General features: G+C 40.8%; 1 long non-coding RNA gene across 1 annotated transcript; it reads right to left on the minus strand.

Annotated features, from left to right (window-relative positions):
• Window positions 1-3,003: 3,003 nt before the first annotated feature.
• LOC141629099 (uncharacterized) lies at window positions 3,004-3,441 on the minus strand. Its single transcript, XR_012537226.1, has 3 exons — window positions 3,358-3,441; window positions 3,210-3,258; window positions 3,004-3,107 (listed from the first exon to the last, which is right to left on the minus strand). It is a non-coding gene; the product is annotated as an uncharacterized LOC141629099 (long non-coding RNA).
• Between the last annotated feature and the right edge of the window lie 15,116 nt (window positions 3,442-18,557).

Raw genomic sequence — 18,557 nt, forward strand, 5'->3', positions numbered from 1 at the left:
ATATAGCAGTCATTACATAAGACATAACAATATCATCAAGTAGAAGAATAATCAAGACTCGTTCCCTCGCATCAGGCATAACTTGTACCGTGACACCGCTCCAATGCAGATCATAAAAGAAAAGCTTTGACGAAGATGAACGCTTGTGAGAAAAGGAGTAAAATAGGTGATTTCAACTATTTATAACCAAGTTTCACAAAATCACTTTGTAGTTTCACAATATAAATTTTAGGATTCACAAAATAAGGTCTATGATTCACGGAATAAGAAAAAGAGCAAAATAGGGAATTTCAACCATTTATGACCAAGTTTCACAAAATCACCTTCTAGTTTCACAATATAAGCTCAAGGATTCACAAAACAAAGTCTAGGATCAACAGAATAAGAAAAAGAGCAAAATAGGTCATTTCAACCATTTATGATGAAGGTTCACAAAATCGCGTTCTAGTTCCACAATATAAGCTCCAGGATTCACAAAACAAGGTATAAGATTCATGAAATGAGAAAAGGAGTAAAATAGGTGATTTCAACTATTTATAACCAAGTTCACAAAATCACTTTGTTTCACAATATAAATTTTAGGATTCACAAAATAAGGTCTATGATTCACGAAATAAGAAAAATAGCAAAATAGGGAATTTCTACCATTTATGACCAAGTTTTACAAAATCACCTTCAAGTTTCACAATATAGCTCTAGGATTCACAAAACAATGTCCCGGATTAACAGAATAAGAAAATGAGCAAAATAGGTCATTTTAACCATTTATGACGAAGTTTCACAAAACTGCAATCTAGTTCCACAATATAAGCTCTAGGATTCACAAAACAAGGTATAGGATTCACGAAATGAGAAAAGGAGTAAAATAGGTGATTTCAACTATTTATAACCAAGTTTCAAAAAATCACTTTGTAGTTTCACAATATAAATTTTAGGATTCACAAAATAAGGTCTATGATTCACGAAATAAGAAAAAGAGCAAAATAGGGGATCTCAACCATTTATGACCAAGTTTCACAAATAAAATAAGTTGATTGAAGATTAGTGTGATGGATGGAGAATGAAATCGAGATGAATCGAAATGAAAATTAGGTGATCGAAATTACCTAGATCCGAAAAGAAATTAGGATGACGATGGAAAGAAGCTTGTGCTTATAATCGAAGCCCAAAGCCAGGGCACTCTTCCAGCAATACTTATCTTCATTTCCTGCGAAAAGTACCAACATGGTGTGTTATTTTAGGAAAATAATTCTTCAATTAATAGCGAGAGTCTACAATCAATATAGTCCAGAGTGAAACAAAGGAGTGTTGCCAGTCAGTCAGGGAAAGGGGAACCCGAACCCATCAACAGGTGCATGATGATGCTAGCTATAAGAATGTTACTCAACCATATATATATATATATATAACAATATTAGTATACAATCCAGGTCACCAATCAATCGATTCAACCACACAATCGATTTATTCTTCCAACCAATCAAACATGCTATTTGTGTGCCCAGTCCTCTCACATCACACAAGCGCATTCCCTTACTTATATGCATTCTGTGAAATAAGTAATGTCTTTATATATTATATATATTCTTAAACTTCATTCCTAAGGCCGCTTTATTGCTCGCTTCCTCTCACAGGACCAAGCATCACAAAAAAATCAATTCTAGGTTTCACAAAATCAGGTCTAGGGTTCACATAATCAGGTGGAAGCTTCACAAAATCAAGTCCAGGTTTCACAACAAAATCATGTACAAAGTTCACAAACTAGCTCCAGGGTTCACAATATTAGCTCCAACATTCACAAAATCAAGTCTAGGTTTCATAAAATCAAGTCTAAGTTTGACAAAATCAGGTTTCGCGAAGTCAAGTCTAAGGTTCAGATAATCTAGTCCAAGCTTCACAAAATAAAGTCCAGGTTTCACAACAAAATCAGGTTTCACAAAATCAGGTCTAGGTTTCACATAATTAGGTCAAAGCTTCACAAAATCAAGTCCAGGTTTCATATAATCAGGTACAAAGTTCACAAAATCACCTCCAAGGTTCACAATATTAGCTCTAACATTCACAAAACTGGGTCCAAAGTCAAATATAGTCACGATCAAAGAGGGACCTATTTCTGTAAACATGATCTTCTGAACCTTAAATGTCAAACTCAGCAATAGTGGTTGATATCAAACTAATTTCAAAACTTACATTCTCCGTCCCATTGACTTCGACATTCAATCATGACAAATTTTCAATGATTCAGACTCACTAGTACCCAATGATTCAAATGATTGCACAAGACTTGGCTCGGAGGAAGCTGAGGTTGAAGAAGGATCAGGCAACACGACACTTGAGTTAATACTCTCAACAATGTTTTGGAAAGCCATATCTTGCTCACTATCCGGTGAAGATTCATGATGGAAAGATCGCCTCCGCCCACGATGATAACCCGACTCATTGTTGCTCCGGTATCTAAAACTGGTTGGTATCTGTAAGTAGAACAAGGAAGAAGTGATTGAACATAAATTGCAATGACACGGCCCTGAGGTATCAACCTCTTACATGCTTGCATTTCAGCCCCTCAAAATGGAAATCAGTTCTTTATTTATTTGAGGGTTACATCAGTTGATAATCCCCACCCGATGGCAGTAACAATTCCCGGCAACTATTGGATTCTGGATAAGCCTACACGTAACTTCGAGCATACCTGAAGCACAGCATTCCGTTTCGACCTAGACATGCGGCCTCCATGTTCCAAATCATTATCTCTGCATAAAAGCATACAAAAAAGGTAGTCCCAATCATTAAAAGGTAACAGTACAGCATTGAACAGATAGAGTACTTGAGAATCCGTGGATCAGGATCCAAAATTCCAAAGCATGCAGAAACAAGACACCAAAAAGGATTCATTTGAAATTCCCTAATTTTCTATAGACATAGCATACGGTAGCATGGGGTGAGGTTTGAAATTAAAAACTGGAAAGACAGATTTAAGTATTTTAACACAATTGGCCTGCCCATATTCTCCCTTATACCTTTAAATCCTCGGCTGTTTGGAAAGCGATAGACTTTTTCCGAAGGCATTCTTCATCCTCACACAGGTGATGAACATGACGAAAATGATTCTGTAACAAAAAAAAAGAAAGAAAGAGAAAGTAACATAACATATGCATGGGGTTGACAATGTAGAAGGGTATTCAAGTTAACTATGAGACAAGAGTCCTTGCCTCGAGGTCGTCATAATCTTTAAAATATTCGTATCGCTCAGGATGTTGCCTGGGAAGTAATTGGCAAAATGTTAAATGGGTTCATGTGTTGGATTGAGAAGCAACTGATAAAAGCAGGGAGAAAGAAAGAAAGGGAAGTAAAAGAAACCTTTGACAAAAATGACAAGTGAAGTGTTCCCTGGACATATGATTATAAAGTTCGTTTTCTCCATAAAAAGAAGTACGACAAAATCAAGTCTAGGTTTCATAAAATCACGTCTAAGTTTGACAAAATCAGGTTTCGCGAAGTCAAGTCTAAGGTTCACATAATCTAGTCCAAGCTTCCCAAAATAAAGTCCGGGTTTCACAACAAAATCAGGTTTCACAAAGTCAGGTCTAGGTTTCACATAATTAGGTCAAAGCTTCACAAAATCAAGTCCAGGTTTCATATAATCAGGTACAAAGTTCACAAAATCACCTCCAAGGTTCACAATATTAGCTCCAACATTCACAAAATCGGGTCCAAAGTCAAATATAGTCACGATCAAAGAGGGACCTATTTCTGTAAACATGATCTTGTGAACCTTAAATGTCAAACTCAGCTGGTTGATATCAAACTATTTCAAAACTTACATTCTCCGCCCCCATTGACTTTGACATTCAATCATGACAAATTTCCATGTTATCTATTCTTATATTTGGAATCTAGAGATAAAATTACTAATATTCAAAGTCGATATCAGTAGACCACCAGAATCATATGGCGATGAAATAATTTACCATAGAGGTAGTACTTTTTCGATAAAAAAACCCAGGAAGTTAGAATTTTGAGCAAGAACTAAGAGTCAAATTACAAACTTACACGGGCAATACGATGTACTACACGCATGGGTGAAACGAGGTCTAGGTAAGTGAAGTTTAAAGTCAATTCCTACTACTGGAGTTCAGTAGCAAATAAACACCAACTTATAATTCGTACTGAAATAAAAATACTAGACGAATGCAAAACAAAACCAATGTGATCCTGTAGTGATAGTTGAAAAGTCTCTCAACAAGCATTTTAAGCTAACTTATAACCATTAAGATGTCAATCATCGACTTAATTGACTATTAATTGAAGTTCAAGAAAAAAATCTAATCAAGCACAAAATTTAACAAAATACATAAAACAGATTAAATTAAAGTAAGCATACAACCGACATCAGTGTGACAAAGAAGCTCAACCATCTTGCTAACATGAGCGAGTACTTCAAAACGATCAAGCAAGCGCTCGAATCGTGATAGTAATTTTAAAAAAAAAACAAGTAAAATTAAGCAAATCTATTTGACAAAATGAATGCCTATTTGAAACGCACAATGATCTCATAACTAAATTAGCTTAAACAATGTTTAACCCCAGGAAAATCAAAGGCAGCTAAAAATCAAAGGCAGCTATTAATCGTAAAGAATTATAAATCTTGAACAATAACACAAAAACTAGCAAAAATTAACTAATTAGATCATAAAATGGTGAAGAAAGAAGAAATTTAAAATACAAAAACTAATGATTTAAACGGAAATTAACAATAAATGAAATCGAAAAAAGAGCAAAAAATAAAAAAAATTAAAGAGGAATAAACATAGAAATAATACTAAGCAAAAGGAAAGAAGATTACCACTGAAAGATTGAAGAAATTGCAGAATGTAAAAGATGAATAAGGAGGTTGAAGATGATTTGACGATACAATCGAAGCTTCGCAAAAGTTTGCGTCATCGCATGAGTGTTTTTCCACAAACCTAGGTTACATCAAATCGTTCATAAGTTTCTAACCAAAAATTTAACAGAATAAGCAACAAAATCGAAATCTAGCGGAGAAATCGATCAAAGCCTGCATAAAGAAGAAAGAAAATCAGTTATTAAACTAGTTCACAGATAATTTAACAAATTAAATAAGTTGATCGAAATTAGTGTGATGGATGCAGAATGAAATCAGGATGAATTAAAATAAAAATTAGGTGATCGAAATTACCTAGATCCGAAAAAATTAGGATGATGATGATGACGATCAAAATTTGAGAGATAAAATGGCGATCGAAATGCAAATGAACGGCCAAGATGAGCTACAACACGAGTTGAAGAACTACAGTAGAAGAGAGAGAAAGTGAAGAGAGTGCGAGTGAGTGAGTCGGAGTAAAATGACTGAAATTGAAGGGGAAATATGTTTTAGATGGGGTTTTGTATGGGGACACGTGGCGTCATCTGGTGCATCTGTAGTTTTTTAATCTAACGATTTAGGATGGGTACAATACCGCCTTACCTATATATATATATATATATATATATATATATATATATATATATATATATATATATATATATATATATATATATATATATATAAAATCGGGTTGAAACGTTGTGGATGCGCCACGTGTCAACCCAGCTTTAAATACACGTATTAATTACAGCTGAAATTAAATATAAACATAATAAATGTTATATAAATCTCAGCAAAATATTAATTATAGTTTAATAAATTTTATTATAAAATAATTACGGTGATTTGATTCTAAATTTACTAAAAAATTATTTTGATAAAAATTCTAAAATGTAAATAATTACGTTCATTGTGAAAAATGCTTTCAATTGAGTATAAGTTTCATTATAATTATTGAAATATTTATTTTGATATGTAGAGATGATCTGATTAAAGTGAGTGTCTCACAATGTTTTACATTTACGTAAAAAAATATTTTGAGAAAGTTATAAAACTTATACTATTAAATCCATTAAGCAAAATATATTTGAAAGAGTGATTGTATTGGACAAAATTATATTTTTAAAAGATATTTTTAAACTTATACTTTTGAAAAAAACTACTAAGAGATAAGTTTTTATAGCGTGGGAATGAAAAAAATTATATTGGACAAATTGAATACATATGAGATTTGGATAGGTGTTAATAGTGTGATAACGAGTATGTGTACGAGAGTGTATGTATATAGTGATCGCGAGTGCATTTGAATAATCAAAACAAAAGTAATGATTATTAAGTAATATAGTATTATAAACAACATGACAAAGTAGAAAACACGTTACATTTTTCTTTACCATCTTTAATTAAATATGTATAAGTCAAATATAAAATATTGATTATGACTAACCAAATACTCCGTATTACTTTCAGTTAAATATTTTATATGTTATTTTTTAAATACTTTGAAGTTAAACATCAAAAAATAATATTTGAGAAAGTTCAACCTATTATATTTACATTTACAGGTAAACTCTTAAACCTCATTATATATAGTCGTTTAAAAAGACAAAAGGTTCAAATTTCTCATAGATATGTTTGACACATATCACATGCAAGACACAAATAAATTGAGTTTGAACTCTATATGTTTGATAGATAAATATCACATAAAAACTTTTTGGTTGTGCAACTTAGACGTTATACATAAAAAGTTAAAAATTACATAAAATTATGTTCATATCATTTTGAATAAATATTAATTAATTTGACACATAAGTATCGTGAAATGATATAATTTGAGAACTTATTATTGATTGTTGTATTATTCGAATAAATTTTATTTTGATTAATATGATATTTCACCAGTCACAAATTTATTTATAAACGTTGATCATGCAAAATTAATTCTCACTTATTATTTTTAATTAAAACTATTGTGGACATGGCCCACCTGCAGGTCCGGTTCGATCTGCGGACATGCAGCGGTCTTTTTGAAAGCCACGCTCGGCGGCGTAAAAATGCCTTCGACTGGATCGCTTTAGATCGGTCGGTTTCGTCTCGGTAAGGGTCTCGAAACGATTAGAGATGTTCGGAGTCGCCACCAAGCATTTGTGGGATGCCTGGAACCCGTTCGAATTCAACTTTATACCTCGGTCAAATCGAAGCACAAAGCAGCGTTTTGATATAGGTACTAAAGATAAGGAAATCGTCCCTCTTTAGCATCTTATCTCTAGAATGACTCTCGTACGCCCTGGATAAGGTCATCCACTATCCAAAGTTTCTGAGTAAGAGGTGAAGGTACGTATTGGGAAGCCCTTTAATCAGACACCCAATCCCGCCCGCGTTTAGCGGCCTCTACTGATCGATCTTGGTTGGTTGAATGCAGAAGTTGATAAAACGGTTTAAATGCATGAATGCGCATCCAATGATTTAAACCTAACATGTGAGAGCTTTCTAAGTCGGTTGATTTAATCCAAGTATCAAGTATAAGATGTCGAGTTGGATTAATGGTTGATTTGCATGCAAAACGGAAATTAAACATCCATTTACCGTATTAGGTTTAGGGTGCATAACATGATCCATTTGTCTTAGTAAGGCATTTTGCAAATATGATTTGAATAATTGAATAGTCATCTGATCCGTCCTATATCCGGGTTAACCGGAGTCGGATCGTCCTAGACTAATGCTGGAAGGGAACAGGCCCTGTACCAGACGGCTATAAGAGGCGCGAGCCAGCCGGCGGTGTAAGGGGCCTCCCTCTGGTTTTGAAAATGAGAAAGAAAAGGCCTGCTTGAGGCGCGGGTTAGCCAACGGTTGTATGCCGTGTTCTGACTGTTTAGAAAACGTTATAAAACGTGTTGAAAATGGGCATTTGAACCCGGTTTGTTTTGAAGGGGTCGTTTTGGACCGCATTTGTTGATTTGAAGAACTAGACTCGAATAATCATCATTATTTGATAATATTCGGTGTCGGGTTCGATTTGACAAACTTGACATGAATAGTTTTGAAAATGATTATGGACTAATTGTTTTAAATCCATTTTGAATGTAATTAGTCGATACTCGTCATCGTACCCGGGTTAAAATCCGGCATGGTATGTATAACCAAGGATGATTTTGTGTTGGTGACTAATATGTTTGTTTGAAAATGTAAAGAAATGAAATAAAAGGCTTTAAAATACCTTTTGAATGTCATTAACCAAATATTATCACCGAAACACGGATTTGACCGTCATGGTATGAAGAACCAAGGGTGAAAAATGCTTTATGGTTAAAACATGTGAAATGAAATGAAAATGATTCGAAAATACTTGAAATGGTAAAAACCGATTACAAATATGAAAAATAGATTAAGGGAAATGACGAGAACAAACACGGTTGATCTCTGGTCTGAGTACCCCATTTAGGCGCGAGCCTGTTGGCGACCTAAGGGGCTTATGCCTCAGACCAAAAATCAGTTTTGGCTCGTTTATTCCATGTTTTGGTTCATATTATGCATGTTTTAGCATGTTAAAGTCATGAAACAAAGGAAAACATAATAAAAGAGGATTTTTACACCCTCATACTTACATGTTTGGTTATGGCGAGTGACCGACGTAAGTGTAACAACTCGTTTGATCGGAAAAAAATCGTTTTAAAACCGTTTTGGTAAGTATAAAGAGTGTTTTAAAAGTTTAGTGATGATGTAGTGGTCAAAGTGGTCGGACAAGTGATTTAATGCACGATGACGGTACCAAACAATGTGTAAGGCTCGTGTTTACGATCGGTAGGTCGTAAACACGCGTCGGATTGTGACTTAAGAAGTCGAGTCGAGAATTTTAAGGGAGAAAAGAGGGGGCGGACACTCGCGTAAGTCTCAAATGGGTGGCATTTGAGGGGTATTTATAGGAGAATGAGTGGTTGTGTGAGTTTTGAGCGACGTGGCCACCTGGGCTGCTCAAAGAGGCGCGAGCCAAATCGCGGCACTTCGAGTTGTGTTGTCACTATCACAAGAAACGCAATCATGATTTGTTCTATCCTAGGTTTTGTAGTCACATGTTTGGTACTTGACCAACATGAATCCGGGAAAACTTAAGATAGAAGGCTTGAGATATTTTTGGTTTTTGTGTTTGACTCGTTGTTGGAGTCGGGATTTTGAATTTTCGAGTCGGTTTTTGGTCCGGTGTCGGTTTTGACTCTAGTTAGTGTCATTGCGACCTCGTCGCCGTGCATTAAACACTCCAGGTATTTTTGAAATGTTTTGAAATGTTTTGTTTTCGAAATCGTTTTAAGTTTTCCGACGTAAAGTTGTACACAAACTGTCGATCAAACGCTGCGATCCCAAAACATGTTGTAGTCCGATAATCATCGGGTGTTTGTTGGAGTCTCAGCAGATCTCGGGTATCTCAGCCCCACTTTGACTGAGGCTTGGACAGCGCGAAAGTCAAAGTAGAGTCCCCAGGTCAATCGAAGATTACAACCTGAAGACCCAAGCGACGTCGAGGCGGCTCGAAAGGATTCGGGCCAAGGACCTGCCGTCGGGAAGGGCGACGCCAAGGCGACTTGAGGGTACGAATCAAGGACCTGTCGTCGGGGACATTTTAACGTCTGTCGACTGTCCGTACGGGTCGTTTAAAGTCCGTTAGACTACATATAAAGGCTCGCCAGCCACAAGAAGGAGTCATACCTGAGGCATCTTCGGATATGTCCTTGCATGGTCGCGGATAAATGCTCGCCAGCCGCGGTGCGTTGTAAGGCTCGCCAGCCGAGACAAAGAAATGTACCCAAGGCATCTTCGGGATCTATCCTCGAAAGTTTGTGGATAATGCTCGCCAGCCATGGTGCGTATATGAGGAGGGCTCGCCAGCCGCGGTGCGTTGTAAGGCTCGCCAGCCGAGACAAGGAAATGTACCCGAGTCATCTTCGGGATCTATCCTCGAAAGCTTGCGGATAAAGGCTTGCCAGCCATGGTGCGTATATGAGGAGGGCTCGCCAGCCGCGGTGCGTTGTAAGGCTCGCCAGCCGAGACAAGGAAATGTACCCGAGGCATCTTCGGGATCTATCCTCGAAAGGTTGCGGATAAAGGCTCGCCAGCCATGGTGCGTATATGAGGAGGGCTCGCCAGCCGCGGTGCGTTGTAAGGCTCGCCAGCCGAGACAAGGAAATGTACCCAAGGCATCTTCGGGATCTATCCTCGAAAGCTTGCGGATAAAGGCTCGCCAGCCATGGTGCGGTCGGTTAATGGACCATGTGTGTAGTCGCGTCAAATGGGCTCGTATTGAAAGTAGCGAACTCATGATGCCGCTGTGGAAATAGCGAATTTGGATTTTCACTATCGCTGTTTTTGGAATGAGCGGGTTCCGCGAGGAAGCCCCCTGCTGGTATTTGAAGGAATAGTGAATTTGGAATTTTCACCATTCGGTTTGAATTTGCAGTGGCGGTTTTGATCGCCGTTTGTGTGAATTTTGAAGGATAATAGCAATTTTGAACCTGCTATTTCGTTGGAGTGACGGTTTATGTGCCGCCGTTGACATCTGAAAGAAATAGTGAATTTGGAATCTTCACTATTGATTGAAGTGACGGTTTATGTGCCGCCGTTGACATTTTGACAGAAATAGTGAATTTGGAATCTTCACTATTGATTGAAGTGACGGTTTATGTGCCACCGTTGACATTTTGACAGAAATAGCGAATTTGCAATCTTCACTATTGATTGAAGTGACGGTTTATGTGCCGTCGGTGGTTGGAATAGCGGTTTTCGAATTTTCGCTATTATTTTGGAAGTTGGCGGTTTTGATCGCCGTTTGTTTGAAAATAGCGAATTTTGAATTTCCACTATTTGTTTTGTTCGTTTTCGAGGAAATGACGATATTCAGTATCGTCAACGAAAATTTTGGAATTTGTCGTGGAAAATTGGGCCAAAGCCCAAATTTCGCTGAAAAAGACGAGGGGAGGCCTGGTTTAGGCGCGAGCCACTTGGCGATGCAAGCCGGCTTCCCTATTTCTTGTTAAAAAGACGCGAGGTTGAGTTGCGGATGAACATTCATCTTCAACCGCAAAATCCCGCAAAATCGCCATTAAAGGACCTTCAAGCTCGCTTTCATCCGTGCCATTGTCAACAAATGTCATCTCAAGGTAAGTATTTCTTCTTGAACCCTTTCAAATTTGTTGATTGTGAGCCTAGTTGAATTAGGGCGGATTTTGCCCTAAGAAATCGAATTGGGCGTTTTTTATTGAGCCAAATTCGAGTGAAATTGATGATTGCATTAGGTTAGAAACCTGTTTAGGAGTATAGGGGTACTTTTAGTTTGCATTTTGGTCCCCGTTCCCGCTCCCTGTGCTCGAAAAACGTGAGTGAGGCGAGAAACCGTCTCATTTCACAATGCCAAGTTTATTTGCTTGGGCAGCGGGTCCCACTAGGTTGCATTGTAGTTGGGGAAACCCGTATTTGCCATTTAAGGACCTTCGTTGGATGTCTGTGGGCAAAATTGGATTTTTGCCTTTTGCGACGGCCTTACGTCTGACAAAATAAGCGTCTATTTGGGCTTCAATTGAGTCAGTCTGCCTTGAAATGGACCTCATTGGTATTTTAGGTCACCTTTGGGCGTGATGAAATCACGTTTGCCTTTTGCGGTCATTTTTTGAATTTTTGACCGGCTTGGGCTCAAATTAGCGTAGGAATTGCCTTTTTGAACCGTAGGAAAAATAATATACCCATTGTGTTGGGAATGTATTTTGGGTTGTTGGCGGACCTTGTGTGGGTCTTGAAATGCCGCTTTTTTGTGGTTTTGACTAGTCTTTTGCTTGAAAAGAGGGGCGAGCCGTTGTTGTGTTTTTTTTTGTGAATGGTTTGGGGCGGGATTGCCCCGTGTTTTTGTATTGCGGGTTGTTGTTGTTTTTGGATTTATCCATTTCATGCCGTCGTAATGCCGAAATTTCGGCTAACGTTTTTTGTTGTTTTTTTATTGTAGGGTATCGTTTGGGACCGACGGGGTCCGTCGTTGAGGCTTTGGAGGAGGAAGTCGGTCCCGGAGGGGGAGAGTCGACTGTTTTTTTTTACAGGCTTGGTTGTGTTTCTCCCTGGCGGCCTTTGTCTGGCCAACGATCGGGTATCGATCGTTGGTCGTTGTCTGTAGAGATTCGGATAGGCGGCCCATATGGCCGGTTTGTCCTTTTCGTTGTGGCTCATGGACAGGATGACTGATGTTTGGGGGTCAGTACGAGTGTGTTATCCCCTGTTGTTGACCTTGATCGCAGTTGAGTTCAGCTGAGTGGGGTCCAACATCGGGGTAGTATGCTAAGTTACGGTCCCCGGTTGTCGCATCGTCCGAAATCTGCAAGACATTGTCTTCTTTTTTGTCATGGAGCAGGAGCGGAGGGTTATCGTCATGGTAACCTCCTCTGCTTTCGCTGTCGCTTCTTTGTTCCCTATGTTGCTCCCTTTCTTCTCCGTTTGAGAGGATAGAGATGCTTAGTTCGGTAGGTGGCAGATAGCCCCCAGTTCGTTGTCTCAGGCCGGTGTCTGTATGATAGACGGTTGTTTTAGGCCAGTGTCTGTATGATAGATGGTTGTTTTAGGCCAGTGTCTGTATGATAGACGTTTGTTTTAGGCCAGTGTCTGTATGATAGACGTTTTGCGTGAGGCAGTTTGTATATATGTGTTTTTGGATTGTAGTTCATTTTGTGATTTTTGGCTTTTTTTGTGTTGTGTTTCGGAGGAGCGCTGTCGGCTGTTGATTCTCCATTTGCTTTGCACCAGTTCCTGCATCGTTAGTAAAGAAAACAGGCAACAGATAGCACATACGCAAAAATGTAAACACGTAAAAGCAATTGATTGTAAACACGTAAAGCATTTGTTTGAAAATCAAAATTAACCAAGATGACTTGAAGTTAAAATTGAAATTTTGAAATGAATTTTTAAAATTCCGTGAGAAAATCGCCGCGTTTGGAATTCAAAAAGGAATTGTTGAAAATTTGAGCAATTAACTCGTGTCGTGAATTAAATTGCATCGAAATTTTTTGAAAATTGACTCGAAAAAAATGCAAAACTCAAACCGTCAGGAAAGAATCTTAGAAAAGGATTTTTGCGAGTACGTTTGGCTTTTGAGGTCAAGACTCGAATTTGTGAGTGCTTGAATTTTTGAGAAAAACTGATGTCATGTTATCAATTTTCGAATTTTGATTTGCGAAAAAGCGAAAAAATTTCAGAATTTCGACTGACATGGAAACGATCCGTCGCGGATCGGGGCGACTAGCCCTTCCCCCTTTTTAAAAAAGAAAGAAAACCCCGTATTTTTAAAGCTGCGTCATGGAAACCGTGTCGGATTTCGTAAAACGCGAAAACTAGGAAATGTGAGTGTGAAGAAACACAAAATTTCCCGGATCATCCCGAAGAGGCGCGAGGTTTCTGGCGAGATTTTTGAGGTGTCAGGAGAAAACACATGTTGAAAGAGACAAGTCAACAGCGGGAATCCTGGGGAAGCCTCAAAGAGGCGCGAGCGTCTTGGCGATGGAAGCCGGCTCTCCTCTTTTTCTGAAAAGTGCGCTGATCATTTTGTATAAATAGGGACGTTTGCGCTTCATGATTTCAGCATCCGAAACACAAAAACATCTCTACAAAACCTCTTCTTCTTCCACAAAAATATTTCATGGATGCTCTTGAGAACGCCTTGCGACAATGGTGCCGGGATTTGTCGCCTCCCGAGAAGTATCAACTCGATTGCATGGGAGTTGGTCAATTGTTGGTGCTTCGTCAAGTCAAGGTGCAACCTTCGTTTCTTGAAGCATGTTCTCGGTTTTGGGATTCGAAACATCATGTTTTCGTTTTCCCGAAGGGTGAGATTTGTCCTCTTGCCGAAGAAGTAGGCGTCATTGGTGGATGGTCGGGTTGCACTCCGGTGCTTCCTCCGACTCGGTTGTGCTACAAGGAGAAATTCCGCACCATGTTGGGCTTATCAACAAGCCAAGTCAACTTCCTCCTTGCTCCACATGGTGTGGATATGTTGGCTCTTATCAACATCTTCTCGAATCGGTTAGATGCTAATGTCTCGGAGGTGGCTAGGAGAAGGGCTCTTGCATTTTGCCTTGTCCATGTGTACCTCTTTGTTGATGTCTTGAAGAAGGAGGGGCCAAGATGCCATGGTAGCATGACCCTTATCCATGTGATTGAGCAAATGGAGCATGGTAGAGATCCATCATGGTTGGTGCTTGGAGAGATTATCCAAGCTTTGGACAAGGAAGGCTCTTGTGGAGAAGCTCCCTCTTTTGGATCGCCAAGGATTCTCCAAGTGTGGCTATTGGAGAGGCTAAGGTATGTAGAGCCTCCGGTTAATCCTTCTTCTTATTCCTTCCGTCACCTTACCCTGAGGAAGAAATTGTACCCGGATAGTTTTGCTTCCACCGAGGCCTATTGGGCCGCAAGATTGGCGGAGGAGGGTGGTCCTCATATCCGTTGGGTGGTGCCGTGGTGGCACTTGAGGTCCTTCACGGGGTTGCCCGCTTCGGGTGCTAGTCCTCGTTCTTTGATGGTGGTAGGCTTGAAGGTTGTTTCCTTTATTTATCCCGAAAGGCTCATGAGGCAAATGGGGCGTCAACAAAAGGTGCCCGCTCAAGATACTCTTGTCTAAGAGAATGTTTTCCGGAACTCCGAGCTTGTGGAATTCTTCGAAAGGTGGTGGGCCGCTCGGCCACTTTGGGAGGTGCCAAACCCCGTTGCCACGACATGGGTGACTCCCGCTTATGTCAAGTGGTCACGAGCTCCGTCCTTGGAAGAGAGATCCAAATTCCGTAAGGACGAGGTCGTCGACTTGAAGTACCGAGAGGTTGGCAAGGCCAACCGTGCCTTCTTTGAAGAGTATGTTGATGGAGCTACTCCCGACGTGATGAGGCCACCGAAGAGGAGGAACTCCGGCCCCTAGAGTATGGTGGTCCGTGCCTTGGCTCGTCTTGGGTCGAACATGGGGTCTTGTGCTAGACCGGAGGCCGTCGCCGTCTTAGATCCGTTGAGGATCCGTTCCGAGGAGGAAGTCCATGCTAGGCGGGCCAACAAGAAGAACAAGGGGAAGATGTACCCCGAGGGAAAAGGCAAGGGTAGAATGGAAGAGTGAAGACCTCCATTACCCACTTTATTATTATGTTGTATTATTGTTGTAGGTTTTTATTATGTTGTACTAGCTAGTTATTGTGTGTTTTATGCTAGTTTTACTATGTGAGGTGTGTTAGTTGACACCTTAGCTTCGACAAGTTGTAGACTCGTCGGGCTTTATTTGTTGTTGAAATTGTAATCCCTCCCATTATTAATTAAATAAGAGGATTGCTCGTGTCGAAAATTGTGAACGCTTGTTTCTTCCATCCGTTTTGTAAAGGCAATTCGATTTGAATCGTCCTAAACACTTGCACTTGGGAAAGTGGTATTTTGTGGAAAGGGAGAAAGGCTCATTTTTGTATTTTGGTGGGAAAGGGAATGGTTTTCCCCTTCCTTTTTTTTGATGTTTTTTTGTATGTGGGATTTTTCTGATTGTGGGGATGGTTGTATCCTCCTTGTGTAAGGAAGGATTGCTTACGTATCCACCTGAAGAGGTGAAATCAAACCATGATCGTAGTTCGGAATGTCTTGTGAATTTGAATTGGGTTTTGTGGTTGTATCCCTCAGGCATAAGAGGGACTGCCTACGTATTCACCTGAAGAGGTGAAATCAAACCATGCTCGTAGTTCAGGGATGTTTTGTGGTGCAAATGGACGTTGCCTTTGTTGGATCCAAGGACATTCGAAACGGGCAAGGTGCCGCAGCTTAGACTCGATAAAACATGCAATTTCAAATCAGAACGCAATGAGGAACTTGACTTGAAAAGGGTTGAGGTCGATGCTAGTTGCAAAACTAGGCTAGGTTGTTGATTGATAGGGTTCAAGGGTAGTATTTATTGAGTTGGTCTAGGTTGGTCGGGTTTGTAAAGTCCTCCCCATCTAGGTCACTCAGTCTCACTGCGCCCCCCGAAAGTATTTTCTTGACCAGGTATGGCCCGGCCCAGTTGGGTTTGAATTTTCCCCTCGGATCGACGGGTAATGATGCTCGGACTGACTTGAGGACCAAGTCGCCCTCCTGGATGTTTCTGGGTTTGACCTTCTTATTGAATGCCCGTTGTATACGTCGTTCGTCTAGAAGAGTGAGCTGTTCGTACCTTCGACGGGTCCATTCCGCCTCAGGGACCTGACTCTCTAGTAGGATGCGTAGAGATGGGACTTCTAACTCTACCGGTTGAACTGCCTCCATACCGTATGCTAGGTAGAAGGGTGTGGCGCCTGTCGGTGTTCGAATGGAGGTTCGGTATCCGTAGAGTGCGAATGGGAGTTTGCTCGGCCAATCGCGGTAGTTGTCTTGCATTTTCTTGATAATGGTAACAAGAGTTTTGTTTGCTGCCTCCACCGCTCCGTTGGTTTGGGGACGGTAGGGGGATGATCGATGTCGTTTGATCTTGTATTTGTCCAGCAAGGCTTGAGTTTCCGCCCGGAAGTGAGAGCCTTGATCGCTGATGATTTCATGGGGTACCCCATATCGGCAGATGATGTTGTTTTGAATGAACTTGGCCACTTGTTTGGCGGTCAAGACTGCATATGACTGTGCTTCCACCCATTTGGTGAAGTAGTCGATGGCGACGAGGACGAAGCGATGCCCCTTGGTGCCTACCGGGTTGACTTTCCCGATGATGTCGATGCCCCAGGTTGAGAATGGCTAGGGTGACGTCATGGTGTATAAAAGGGATGGTGGTATATGTTGTATGTTGGCGAAGATTTGGCAATTGTGGCAATGTTTGACGTAGTTACGGCAATCGGCTTCCATGGTTGTCCAGTAGTAACCTAGCCGCGTGATTTTCCGTGTAAGCATCATTGCACTCATGTGAGGGCCACATTCTCCGTCGTGAACCTCTCCCATGACTTTTTTGGCTTTGTGATGGTCAATGCAAAGGAGGAGAATTCCTTGGGGTGTTCTTTTGTAGAGTTGATTTTGGTTTATCACGAATTGTGATACAAGTAAACGGATGGCTCTTTGTCCTCTTTGATCAGAGTTGGGAGGAAATTTGTTTTTGGTTTTGTAATTGAGGATGGCTTGGGACCAAGGTTCATCATGGCTTTCCTCGTCGTCGATGATGGCACAAATGTGAGCTGGCTCGCTCCTTCTCTCGACACATAGGGGCATTGATGTCATGTCGTCAGGTATGTTGACGAGCGCGGCAAGTTTTGCCAGGGCATCAGCAAATTGATTTTCCTCTCGTGGCAAGTGGAAGTAGTCGACTTGGTCGAAGAACTCGGCCTCTTGATTGATCTTTGCTCGGTAGGGAGCTAAGCTGTCAGATCGGATTTTCCATGATCCGGACACTTGATTGATGATGAGTGAGGAATCGCCGTGGACCCTCAATCTCTTGATGCCAAGTTTGATGGCTGCTTGTAGGCCGATGAGGCATGCTTCATATTCAGCGGCATTGTTGGTGACGGCGAAGTCTAGCTTGACCGAGATCGGAACATGTTCTCCCTCTGGTGATATTAGAAGGATTCCTACCCCGAAGCCTCTCAGATTAGATGCACCATCAAAGTATAGGTCCCATGCGTCGGAGTCGGCACAAAGGATGTCTTCGTCAGGAAGTGACCATGTGTCGGTCGTTGGATCCTCGTTGACGGGATTTTCTGATAGGAAATCGGCAACTGCTCTTCCCTTGATAACCTTGAGAGGTACAAACTTGAGATCAAATTCGGACAGCATCAGTGTCCATCTAGACAGCCTTCCGTTTAGTACGGGTTTTTCGAAGATGTATTTGACTGGGTCCATCTTGGAGTAGAAGTGGACCGAGTAGCTAAGCATGTAATGCCGCAGCTTCTTTGTTGACCACACTAGGGCAAGGCACGTCTTTTCCAGTTGGGTATACCTCCTCTAGTACTCAATGAACTTTTTGCTGATGTAGTAGATGGCTCGCTCCTCGTTGCCAACTGTTTGTGCCAGCATTGCTCCCATGGGCCATGGCTGTGTTGGTTACAGTCAGGTACAGGGATAAAGGAATCCCTGGTTAAGGTGGCAGGAGGATAGGAGGTTTGGATAGGATTTCCTTTATCCTGTCGAATGCCTTCCGGCAGTCGTCGTCCCAATCGGTGTGATCGGAGGCACGAAGCTTCTTGAATATTGGTTCACAGATCATAGTGAGCTTGGCAATGAACCGGCTGATGTATTGGACCTGACCGAGAAATCCCCGAATCTCCTTCTCGTTTCTAGGCCGAGGCATTTGTTGAAGGACTTTGATTTTGGTTGGATCAATCTCAATGCCTCTTTTGCTGACGACATGTCCCAAGAGTTTTACGGAGGTGACTCTGAATGCACACTTCTGAGGATTTAGCCTCATGTTATATTTCCGCAAGCGAGCGAAGAATTTCCGGAGGGCATTGATGTGGCCTTCCCGTTCTTTTGATTTGACGATCATGTCATCGACATATACCTCTACCTCCTTGTGCATCATATCATGTAGGAGAGTGGTAGCGGTTCTTTGATAGGTTGCTCCGGCGTTGATGAGGCCGAAAGGCATGACCGTGTAGCAATATGTACCCCACTGTATAGTGAACGCAGTTTTGTGCATGTCTTCCTCAGCCATTTTAATCTGGTTGTACCCGGCGTA

Source organism: Silene latifolia, chromosome 2 (assembly GCF_048544455.1).
Source record: "Silene latifolia isolate original U9 population chromosome 2, ASM4854445v1, whole genome shotgun sequence".
Taxonomy (NCBI): Eukaryota; Viridiplantae; Streptophyta; class Magnoliopsida; order Caryophyllales; family Caryophyllaceae; genus Silene; species Silene latifolia.